This window comes from Phoca vitulina, unplaced genomic scaffold (genome assembly GCF_004348235.1).
Source record: "Phoca vitulina isolate PV1807 unplaced genomic scaffold, GSC_HSeal_1.0 scaffold78, whole genome shotgun sequence".
NCBI lineage: Eukaryota > Metazoa > Chordata > Mammalia > Carnivora > Phocidae > Phoca > Phoca vitulina.
In genome coordinates, this window is record NW_022589781.1 from 2,654,684 (window position 1) to 2,666,273 (window position 11,590).

The following is an 11,590-nucleotide window of genomic DNA, read 5'->3' on the forward strand; positions in this document are numbered from 1 at the left end:
TCTTTCTGCTCCCTGCAGGTAATAAAGCAGTGCATTGTCTGTACGGTACTTTAAAACAATAATAAAGCCAACTAAGTCTTTCTGCTGATTTTATTATCACCAAGCACTGGCAATTCTAAACAATGTCAGGGCTAAGATACTCCCAACCACCAGAGACAGCTCCCATCACCACCTCTTAACAGGTCAACAGTAATGGTTGCCTCCCCCACATCTTTTATGTGATAGTTTTTCTTTTCATTAGGATCTCAAATTAAAGCAAACCAACCAAGAAAAGTAGTAAAAGAGCAATGACTAATGGCAATCAGTGTATTTTCTATAATATCTCCAACTGTATCACTTTAATAGGAAAGTTTGTATATAATTTAATGTGATGCCTCACTCTAGGCAAAACTAAGTAGAGTCCATTTATACAATCCAACCAATTATGATTTAGTATTAAAACTACTTTTTAAACAATAATAATGTAAACAAATGGTTCACAGCCATAACTGAGTGTCTGGAGGGTGGAAAATTTGCCAAGATTTATGGGATCAGACTCGGTAGAATGAACAAGGTTAGACCAACAGGACTGCAGCCCTTCTGGCTGCTCTGATCCCCCGAGTCACACCGAGGCCAGGTCACCTTAGTCACTGAGAGAAAAGGTCTAACTCAGCAGAAGAAAAAGGACAGAAGTCCTACTAAAAGAAGGGGCTGACTATGCCTCACCCAACCTTACATTACAGACAAGGCAGCTGGGTAGTAAGTCAGCAGAAAACCAACACTCTCCTTGGAATCTCCTTGTCCAGAAGCAGTATTCCTCAGCAGTAACAAATTCTCCTGATTCCATCAAATGGCAGGGAATGGCTTTCTAACTAGGGGGTACAGATAACTGAGACTGGACTATGTAATTATAAAATTGACAATCAGAGAGCACAGAACCAAAAAACTCATATAGCAAACTACTTCATATATTACAAACAGGTGATGATGGAAAAGAGACTGTGTACATAGGTGTATACAAAAACAGAGTTTGGGCTTATCACTGTTTTAGTAGTTCTCCCAAAGCACAGATACATAGTTTGCCATAGCAGAAACAAAAAGAAATAATAAATCCATAAGAATAACTAGTAATTTGCTGCACCCTCATAAAAAATTTCCACTATTGGTTAAACTGTAAAATGTATCTAAATCCTACAGAATAACACGTAGGATTTATCTATAAAAGCTTAAAAATGTACTCAATTAGGACAAAGAACAAAAATTTCAAAGATTATCCAGAACACAGAGCAATCAAATTTCAAATATATCATTCAGACATATAACTAGAAACTTGCCACAGAAGGCGAGCTCTTGTGTTTCAAAAACAAGCACTTCCTCTACCCAAACTAAAGGCTAAAGACCTGCATACTTTCTCAAGTGCTTTATCTCCCAAAAGCCAAGGGAAAAGGGAAAGAATACATTTTTTAAACCAAGATTTTATGGAAAATTCAGGACAAGCCTTATCAGAAAAAAAAATTGTCTAATTTAAGGAAATGAGATTAAATTAAGAGATACATATACAGAAATGTACACAGCAGTTAATTCAATAACTATAAAGATCAGTGTCATCTTTTCATTTTCTAATTTGAGAAATTATTGAATATGCTCAATTACATGTTAAAGCATTGTTTATTCCTCAGCACTGCTTTCCAACTGTGTCCCTAAATATAAGGAAATCATAACTATGTAACTCAAGCACAGACTTTCAAGTCCATCAAGAGTTTATACATGTTACCAATACTGGAATTTGAAATCTGGAAGAGAGTAGATCCTAACTGTTCTCACCACACACACACACACACACACACACACACAAAGATGGTTAAGTATGTGTGGTGATGATCTGCCATCAGCTTGACTGTGGCAATCATTTCACAATATGTATATATATCTATCTCACTGTACATCTTAAATAGATACAACTTTTATTTGTCAATTATACCTCCATAAAACTGGGGTTGTGGGAGGAATTTATAAGCTAGCAAGACACTAAGGCAGCAATAAATACAAAACATTCTAGTTTATTTAATTAGTGCAAGTCAGACCACCAAATCAGATCCAAAAATTACCTGTACCAATACAGTAATTTGAAAAATACAAACGTTTAACACTTGAAATAGCAAACACCTGCAACAAGCAAGCGCTCATCAGATATCACCCTCCACCAACCACAACGTGATGGCTGTCCCTAGCTACCTTGCCCAGTTTGTGCACCCGCTGCTCACAGCCCGGAGTCTCCGTAATTACACTTACGGGAAACACTACACGATGTAGATTGGGAAGCACATATTAATTGCAGCCAATAAAACTTACATACAACGCAGACAAAAACTGAAATTAATAATGATCACCTCCGGTAATGTTATAACAAGCCCACACACTTCACTGGACACTAAAGAAAACTGAACGTGTTTAATGTGTATATAACAACAGATCTTGGGTCATTAATATTTCTTAACACGCTGTCAATGGCAACGTAGCAGAAATAAAGCCTAAGTAAATTTTTAGGAATCGGTCGAAACTGTCTGCAGGCTTCTGTACAGTTGCGCTTTTCCAGTTCAGCCGAGAACTGAAGCAATAGTAGAAACGCTGTCTGTTAAGCAGAACCCTGCTGAGTCCCCCTGCAGCTGTGAAGGCATTCAGGAGCTCACTGCACGACGGAGGCGGAAAGACAACCCGGACTGCTACCCGCTCGGCGAAGAGCACCGAGCACGACCGCGGGTCTCGGGGGCGCCTGCACGGCGCAGTCGGGGGGTGGGGGTCCCAGCCCCACCGCGGGGGCAGGCGACTACAAATCATACATGACCTGACGGGTCTGACAAAGAGAGCGGCACGAGTGGCCACGGGCAGGGGAGAGTCCACGCTTCCCCGGGAATGCGAGCTCTCCTCCGGAGACCCGCACGGGGTGAGCACACACACGCCCCGAGGAGCCAGCACCACCTGGCGGGGGGGGTCCCACGAGCTCGGCGTCCAGCAGCGGGCGGCCGGCCACCTTCCCGACCCGCTGCGCCCGCACCCTTCTCGCCCGCGACCCCCAGACGACGGCTGACCCTCCCCGCCAGCCCCCTGGGCCGCCCCGCGGCCCGCCTCGTCCAGGCCCCCGCCCTCTGGGACGCATCCCCTGCCCGGGGTCGCCCGCGCCCCCCGCCCCGGCTTCCCCCCTCACGGCTGCCCTCGGGGCTACCCGCGCCCACCGCCCCCGACCGTGCTCGCCTCCCTCAAGCCCGGGGCCCCGGCTCGCCCTCCGCCCGCGCGGGGTGCCCGCCCGCCGCGTCCCTACCCTGTCTCCCCGTCCCGCGGCGCCGAGACGCGTCCACTGAGGAGACGGGCGCGTCCAATGAGGAGACGGCCGCCCGGGACCCGCCGGCCCCGATGTGGACCCGGAGCCGGCTTCCGCTTCGCGCCGGAAGGCGTCCGCGAGCGGGACCGGAAGTCCCGCCCCAGCCTGCGGGGTGGGTGCGGGGCGCGGGCGGAGAGCCGCGGGAAGGCTCACGCGGCTTCCCCTCCCCGGGTGTTGCCCGCTCTGGCGGCGGCCGGCTCAGCCGGCGGGCGCTGCGGGCCGGACGGAGCACCTGAGCCTGGCGGGAGGTCACACACACGTCCGCGGGCTGGGCACAGCGCTGGCCGTGAACGGGCGCGGGGCGGTGCTGCGGAGGGGGCGCGGCGCCGGGGGCGGGGGGTGACGGGCGCCGGCGACGGCTGCGAGCTGAAGGCGGGACGAGGCAAGAGTGCATGCCGGGGAGACTGGCGCCGGACACAGCCCGGCCGCGTGGGGGACTCGGGGGTGCTGCACCGGGGAGCTGGGGGCTTATTGGGAGCCGGGGGCCGGGGGGCTGCCTCGGGGGCCCAGGGTGGGGGGGCGCGCATCGGGAGCTGGGGCGCAGCCACCGCCACAAGGTCGAAGATCACGGAGCCAGGAGCAAGTACCGGGGCCCGCCGGACCACCAAGACTGCTGGACCTTGTACCAAGGAGCTTGGACTTTGGACTCCTTACAGCAGGGAGGGCGGGTTCTCTAGGGCAGTAGAGAAAGTCGGGAGTTGTGGGGTTGACTAGTGTCATGGACCTGGTCATCAAGAAAAATACAAAGACTGTGGACAGAACATTTCACCCTCGAGGGAGCGTTTCCAAAACTGCTGTACCCAGATGCAAAAACGGCGGTGGAGGACTAAGTCCTGTAAGGCAGGACCACAGGGTTCTCACCCCTCAGGTCACCCCATTGGGCAAGTCACCCCCACCGAGCGAGATGCCAGCTGAAGCCACAGGGAATCACAGAATGGGCTGAGGAGGAGAAAACTTCACCCGCTACAGTAATGAGGATTGTTGGCTCTATTGAGTTACTTTCTTGCTTGCTATACCTTCTCGCACACCAAGCCCCCCTTTTCCTTTTTAGAAAAAGCGTGACAACAATTTTTCTTTTCCTTTTGCCAGTAGCAGGGTATGTTGTGATATACACAGATAGGATTGTTACGGAAGAACGGGAAGAATGGAGGTCATGTAGAAAGTCTGTACCCTGAGGCCACAACATCCCTTCTGGATGAAGTAGAAGGGCACACCTTGGGGAGGCGAGCAGTCCATTTGTGGTGGTGTATGAAATAACCCAATCATGCGGTAGAGAGGTGTAACTTGGAAGGAATGAAAAGATTGTGTGTGTTTGCGAGCGTGCGTTAGCACGCATGCATGTGCACACTGGGGCTGGGCCACCAAGAAGTAGAATGTAAGAGGCACTCCATGAAATGTTTTGCTATAGATCATCACAGTTGTTTGTCGTTTTGTTGTATGAATGGCCCTAACACACAGGGCAATCCATTAAAGAGCCATATATGCATACACAGGTGACCGTGTTCTAGGGTGACCAAATGTCCTGGTTTGCCCAGGATTGCGGGGGATCCCAGGACACTGGAATTTTGGTGCTTAAACTGGGATAGTGCTGGGAAAAGTGGGACAAGTTGTTCCTACTATCATCCCCTGTAAATGAGATTAATCCAGAGATGGACACATCCTAAACCGGGCCATTTAGACTCTTCCCCCACCCCCAGGAATTTAAAATATGGCATAGGAAAACAAGAAAGCCCTTAGAGCAGACACATAAAGGGCAGTGCCCTGAAGGAAAGATCTGTTAACATCCTTTGCCGAGGACCCAGGACCTGCCGTGTCTCCTTTGATTGCAGGAGATACCCTATGTACTTGGAACATTTTGTTGCCTGACTTGTCAGAGAAGGTTTCTGCTGCTTGCAAGCACCCACAGCACACCCTTGTTTAAGACCATCTGCTCTCAGAGCCCCTGCTGAATGGGCACTGAGACAAATGGTCCAGACTGATCGCCACAGGAAACCAGTAGATCCATTACAAACCCAAACAGCTTGAGAGTCTCATGCACAGGTTTTGGTCATAATTGGAGCTACAATTGGTCTCTCCTGTTGAGATAGAAATGTCACATGAATCTAGAATTGGGTTAGGCATGAGCAAGATGTCGGAGGCACGTAAAGCGAAAGGTGGGGAAACTGGAGGGAAGAGAGAAGACAGGATTATCTGAGGGGTGTTCATCTTAGTCCCCACCTGCCAGGTTTTGTTTTCCAGTCCCTTGTGAGGTCCAGCTACACTTCCTGTCCTCAAATTGTATTAAAATTCTATGTCCTTCTGGGGCGCCTGGGGGGCTCAGTCTGTTAAGTGTCCGACTCTTGATTTCGGCTCAGGTCATGATCTCAGGGTCCTGAGATGGAGCCCCATGTCAGGCTCCGTGCTTAGTGGGGAGGCTGCTGGAGAGTCTCCCTTTGCCCCTCCCCCCTCAAATTTTAAAAAATCTTTTAAAAAATAAATAAAATTCTGTGTCCTTCCGATAAAGTCCCCATTTTCCTTGAGTTAGTTTTAGTAGGTTTCTATTCCCAGCAATGGAACAAGACAGCAATTCACAAGACACAGGTTGCCTGCTCACCCTACAGCATCCATCCCTTCTCAGCAGAGCTCCTGAGCCAGCTTGTCCTCCCAGGCCAATGACAGGAGGAAGATTTGCACACCTCCACTGCTGCCTGGTCCCTTCAGGAAAACTGCCTCAGGGTGCATGGGAGGGAGACAGGGAAACCATGTATTCCAAAGTCCTTGTTATGCAGAGGGGAGAACGGAAGTCCACTTAGACATAGTGGTTTTCCCAAGGTCAAACAGTTTCAACCATCCCAGAGACAGGATTAGTGCAAAATCTTCTCCCTCCCAGTCCGTGGCCTGATTTTCTGGTGTGGAGGGAGTGTAATACCCCCCGGACGCCAATGTGAGGTCCCCAGGTGGGCTGCTGAGCTTCTTGCCACCCACCTCCTGGCCTCTAGCATCAGCTGGACTGCAAAATCGTGACCCTGTTTCATTGTCAGTGAGGGTGGAAAACAGACATCTCGCTCAGAATCAGGAGAGAACGTTTTAAGGAAACATTTTCTCAGTACTCACCACTGGCTCAGACAAATAAATGAGTTAACTAACGGAGCTAATAAGGTTAAAGAGTGTATTTACACTTTCTATATATATTCTCTCTTGTTCATACATGGGTGTTTTTCTTATCTGTATTTGTTCATAAAGATCAACCAGCATCACCATCCTCAGCAGCAGTTAGGTCCACAGCTGTGCCTCGATCCCTTTGCACACAGTCACTAGTAATTTGTTGCAAAATAAACTCGTCTGTAGTCGGGGGCAATCAGAACAGCATGTCCCTTGGAATACTAAACACTTAGTGTAAAATCATATTAATTAAAGATTATGTATTGAACAATAAGTTCAGCCAATGCTCTCCAATTAATAATTCCCAACTGGGCTGCAGAGTCCTAAAGCCAAGGTATTTTTTATGAGGATCTCAATCTTCTGTGATTCAATAATACCACTTAAAGTGAAAATTGACTCATGACATTTAAGGTGGTGTTTTCTTCCCAAAAGGGTAGCCTGGGGAATTGCCCCAGAAATGTTTCCATTTGATTGGAATATTTAAAAACATAACCTTTGATATTTTGGTCTATTTTTTTTTATTGTGGTCAAATATATAAAACATAAAATTTACTATTTCGGCCATATTCAAATGTACAATGTTGTGTGGTCGCCATCCCCGTCCATCTCTAGAACTTTCTCATCTTCCCAAACTGAAACTTCAGACCCAGGAAACAGTAACTCTCCATTCCCCAGCTCCCCTAAATCTAATTTTGGTCTAGGTTTATAGGTTTCATATCCCATAAAAATATGTTCAACACAGATTCATATCTTCTGCAAGTAAACATTTATAAATAGAAATAAAATAGGGCCTTATTCACCTCTTGTCTCCTATGGAATTCAAATGAAACCTGTGATTTCCACAGGGACACTTTGTATAATAATCAGATATTTCTACTTCAGACCTCTTTAAGACCTACACCTGGTAATCCCACCTGTAAAACACAACAGAGAAACTTGGCACGATACTCATTAACTGGAAAATTTGGGTGGGTATGTTCTGAAGGACTTTTATACAAGCTGATAACTGTAAATGCCAATCCTTGCTTGTCTTTTTGCAAAAGCGACGAGCATTCCACACATCTGATTGGAGCACAAGCCTCGCTGTGTTTTCCTCCCAATGGCTTCACAGCTAAGCAGAAATGCTCCTGCCAGAGAAAGCTTCACCTGCTTCATCCCAGCAGGGCTGGTAAAGCAAGCCTTTCCTGGTGAATAAAGGGTTCACTCCACAGTTTGGTAACAAAAGTAGACACGCAGCTCAAAATCTCACCACTAGGTAAATAATAAAATGACTTTTCAGCTCTGAGTCTCAATGATACAAACTTATTTCCTAAGAAGAAATTAGCTACAGGCTGGGAAGTTCAAGGCAAAATTCTCCCTGCAAAAACAATGGATGTGTGCCTTAAAGAGGAGCATGGCAGGGTGCCTGGCTAGCTCAATGGGTGGGACACGCAACTCCTCACCTGGGGGGCGTGAGTTCGAGCCCCATGGTGGGCATAGATCTTACATTAAAAAGACAAAAAAAAAAAAAAAAAAAAGAGGAATATGCCTTCTGTGCAAGAGTCTCCTGATTAGTAAGAAGTCACTTCCTTCGGCACTCTCTTAACTTTTAAAATCAAGTGATACCTACAGGTTGGTTATATCTGCCTTGAGTAGACATGGCAGAATCATAGAGAGTTAGCTCTGTTCCTCTGTATTTTTGTCCTGAGACAGACCTCCACATTACAGATACTCACTGCCCAGAAAAATACCCTGCACATAGAGTTGCCAGATAAAATGCAGGATGTCCAGTTAAATTTGAATTTCGTGTTATTTTTAGTATAAGTGAGGTAGGGGAGCTGAAGGGACTTCATCTTAGAAAGGCTCCATCTCTGCTGTTTCTCAGCTAGGCCCCATCTATTTGTGTTCTATATGTCCTTGCATCTGAGCGACCCAAAAAGCTGTTCCCACTCCAGGAGGGAAGCAAGAAAGTTCATCGTCCCTTGAGTTCCGTCCTCTGCCCCCAAACACCTGATAACATCTCAGAACTGGATCCCAAGCATGTTCCAGAACAATAGAGTCAAACCTCGGTTGACACTGGCATCAATACCCCTGACCTTCGCTGATTCATGGAATAACATCTGTTCACCTGTCACTCACCTGCGATTGGACCCCATTCTGGATTTCTGAAGGAGCATGGACTCTGGACCTCTAACCCCAAGCGATGGGGAGACTCCTCCTTTCTGAGCCTCCCAGTCGTCTGCCCGCTCTACTGTATCATTGACATTATTCCATAGACTCTGTTCTCACTTCCTCCTGGCTTGCATTTGATTTCTAGGTTGTGTGAAGCCAAGGACCCTCCTGGCTGGTTCTGCGGGGCTCCCTCCAGGTCCTTGGACCTGGCCTGCCTGCGTCATAAGTATGTCCCAAAGATTGCATGGGACACACTTATCATAAGAGAGTATTTATTTATTGTTTATGTAAATTTTGAATGTAACTGAGCATCCTCATTATTTGTGAAATCTGGCAACCCTATTGCACATAAGCAAGATTCCTTAAATATAGCAATGCATTTTTTTTTCTTTACCAAAGTATGCATAGAGCATTAGACTGTATCACAACGATCCACCCTTGCACACTTTCCTTAACATTTCATAATAAAAAACAGAAGCAAGACCACAGATCTGTGAAGGGGATTGTTAAGAACTCAACGGAAAGTGTGGAAGCCTGAATCCCAGAGACAGATCTGATTTCCACGTGGTTGTAAAGCAGTAACTTATGGTGGAGGTTGAGTTCTGGAGTCTAGGATTTTACCTGAGAACTCTCTGGGCAAGTGCTTTTGAGCGAGACTGGTTGCTTCATGGTACTTACTTTCGAAGTACTTTTCTGTAGTGTTTTGTTTTTTTCCTTGAATCATGTTCTATATCTTGTATTCTTTTTTTTTTCCTCATGGCAGTCAAATAGAATTTTCATATTAGAGGAGTACAGCCCAAAAAATGTTGGAGGAATTTCTGGAAAGGGGAACACTGAGACATTTACAATGCCGACCTCTCTCTCTGCACCCTCTTTACTGTTCACTCTAACAAAGACTAACCACATGCTGTCTGTGAGACCGTGTGCCTTCCCCCGGCCGGGGATCTCTGTGCTTCGGGCCCATCTCCCCGACAAGGAAACTGCATGCGCCTTCCCCTGGCCAGGGACCTGCGTGGGTCGCCCAAGCCCCCAGCCCTGGGGCCTCCATGTGGAGGCCCCTGCAGGTGTCCTCTCCCCGGCTCTTGTGTCGTTTTGTCACTTGAGACATCTTGCAAGCGCTGTAAGCGGCTCCTCTCTGCATGGAGGTGTGACCAATAATATCTACACAGACACAGGGCTTTCCTGTCCGTCCTTTTTTATTAGTCTTATTAGCCTTTTGCTAACCTTCTTATCAACTAAGCATAGGCTCAGTCGTCTGTTCATTCAACAAGTATCCAGACAGCATCAAGCCCACTGGGCCCATCAGTAAACAAGAAAACAACTCCTACCCTGAGCAGCTTGCATTCTAAAGGGGGGGGGGGGGGACACAAAAATAAACAATACAGCAATAAATAAATATGTTAAATATGTTACAATTTTACATATTTATTTATTCACATGATGATAAATGTTCATTTATTATAACTTAACATGTTTATCTTACCATGATAAATATTTTAGGAAAAATAGGGCATGATGAAAGACAAGGGCAGTGGTGGGGGGGGGCGGGTCAATTACAATCATCAAGAAGTGACACTGGAGCAGAGGGCATGTCTGAGGAAAAGTGTTCCAAGACAGAACAGCCCGGGCAAAGGCCCCAAGGTGGGAGTATGACAATGGAATTCTGGATGTCCAGCTCTGAAGCCTGAAGCGTGCTCACACGTGTCTCAGTTCTGGCTCAGGCTCAGACTGGACTCCCTTCCAGAATGACTGATTTGCTTGCATTTCTGTCTCTGCCCGCCCCCCCCCCCCAGCCCTGTGGACTCTTCCCCTTTGCCCACTGTCCCTGTGAGGTTGCCCATGTGTTCGGTGGGACATTGCTTCTTGTTTTCCGTCGGCATCACCTGGGATGACCCTTTGCCTTGGGAATGGCTGTGGGGACCAGCCCCCAGCCTCATCAGGTCCCTGGAGGGCAGGAAACTACAGTGTTCCTTGGTTTCCCAGCCCCGTGGATAGGGTGCTCCCTGCCTCCCTCACCTCTCCCGATGTCCATCACTTGGATAACAATTCCCTTCTCAGCTTCTCTTCTTTAGGGTGACTGGTGTCATAGACTATGTTTTCTTCGGCTCCGATTCCAAGCACCCGGCACAGAACCCAGCCAGTGACAGCGCTCCGTCAAGGTCTGCTCAATGAATAAGGCACAAATACTCCTCTCTACTCAGCAGCTAAGTAAATTGAGACCAGTGACTGGAGACGTGACATCCAGCCCCACCTTTGTCATTACAGATTGAGAAAGCTACCCTGGTTTGCTTTGTCAGAGTAGGCAACCCTTGCCCAAGCCCTCACTCGCCTCACGGAGGGAGTTTGTGCAGAATGGGGAGGGCGTGGAGGCGCGCATGGAGAACACAGTCGGGAACAATCAGTCCTCACGCGCACAGTTGTTAGTCCATGGAGGTTCTGAAACAAGGAGAGAGTGTTTAGGCTAAAATTATTTACTAAAATCATTAGCGTTTGGCCCACTGCCCACCAAAAGTCTGCCAAAACATGGGCCACTTACTGACAGGGAGCCCTAGCCAGATGCCGAGCAGCTTAGTTCATTTGCTCAGAAAATATAAAAGAACATCTCTCTGGGAATACTCGTGCACTAGGGAAACACCACCCCCATTTTAAATGCTTGACTGTATTCCTGAAAGGAAATTGGGTTGTAATAGAAACAAAGCAAATGTTACCCTGAACATGGAGCAGGGCTGCCCGGGGCCCCGCACGCACTGAGCATGGAACAGTCGTGACGCTCTCCCATCCACATTCTTTATTAGAGCTCCAATCTATGACGAAATCATCCTGCAGAACTCAAACCACTTTGGATCCTGTAACAAGCAGACGAGAGACAGGTTGACTTTGGTGCACTTTTCCATCCCAGCCACTGCCTCCATATAAACTCCCTCTTTTGGATTGCTGTCA

The 11,590-nt window shown here is 47.6% G+C and overlaps 1 protein-coding gene across 5 annotated transcripts in view; it reads right to left on the reverse strand.

The window, feature by feature from the left end:
* Positions 1–3,381, reverse strand: part of DISP1 (dispatched RND transporter family member 1) — a 177,813-nt gene extending 174,432 nt beyond the window's left edge. For all 5 annotated transcript variants that reach the window (XM_032393990.1, XM_032393983.1, XM_032393984.1 and 2 more), the window contains exon 1: positions 3,299–3,381. The gene's annotated coding sequence lies outside the window, so the exon portion shown is untranslated. The remainder of the gene's footprint in view (positions 1–3,298) is intronic.
* Between the last annotated feature and the right edge of the window lie 8,209 nt (positions 3,382–11,590).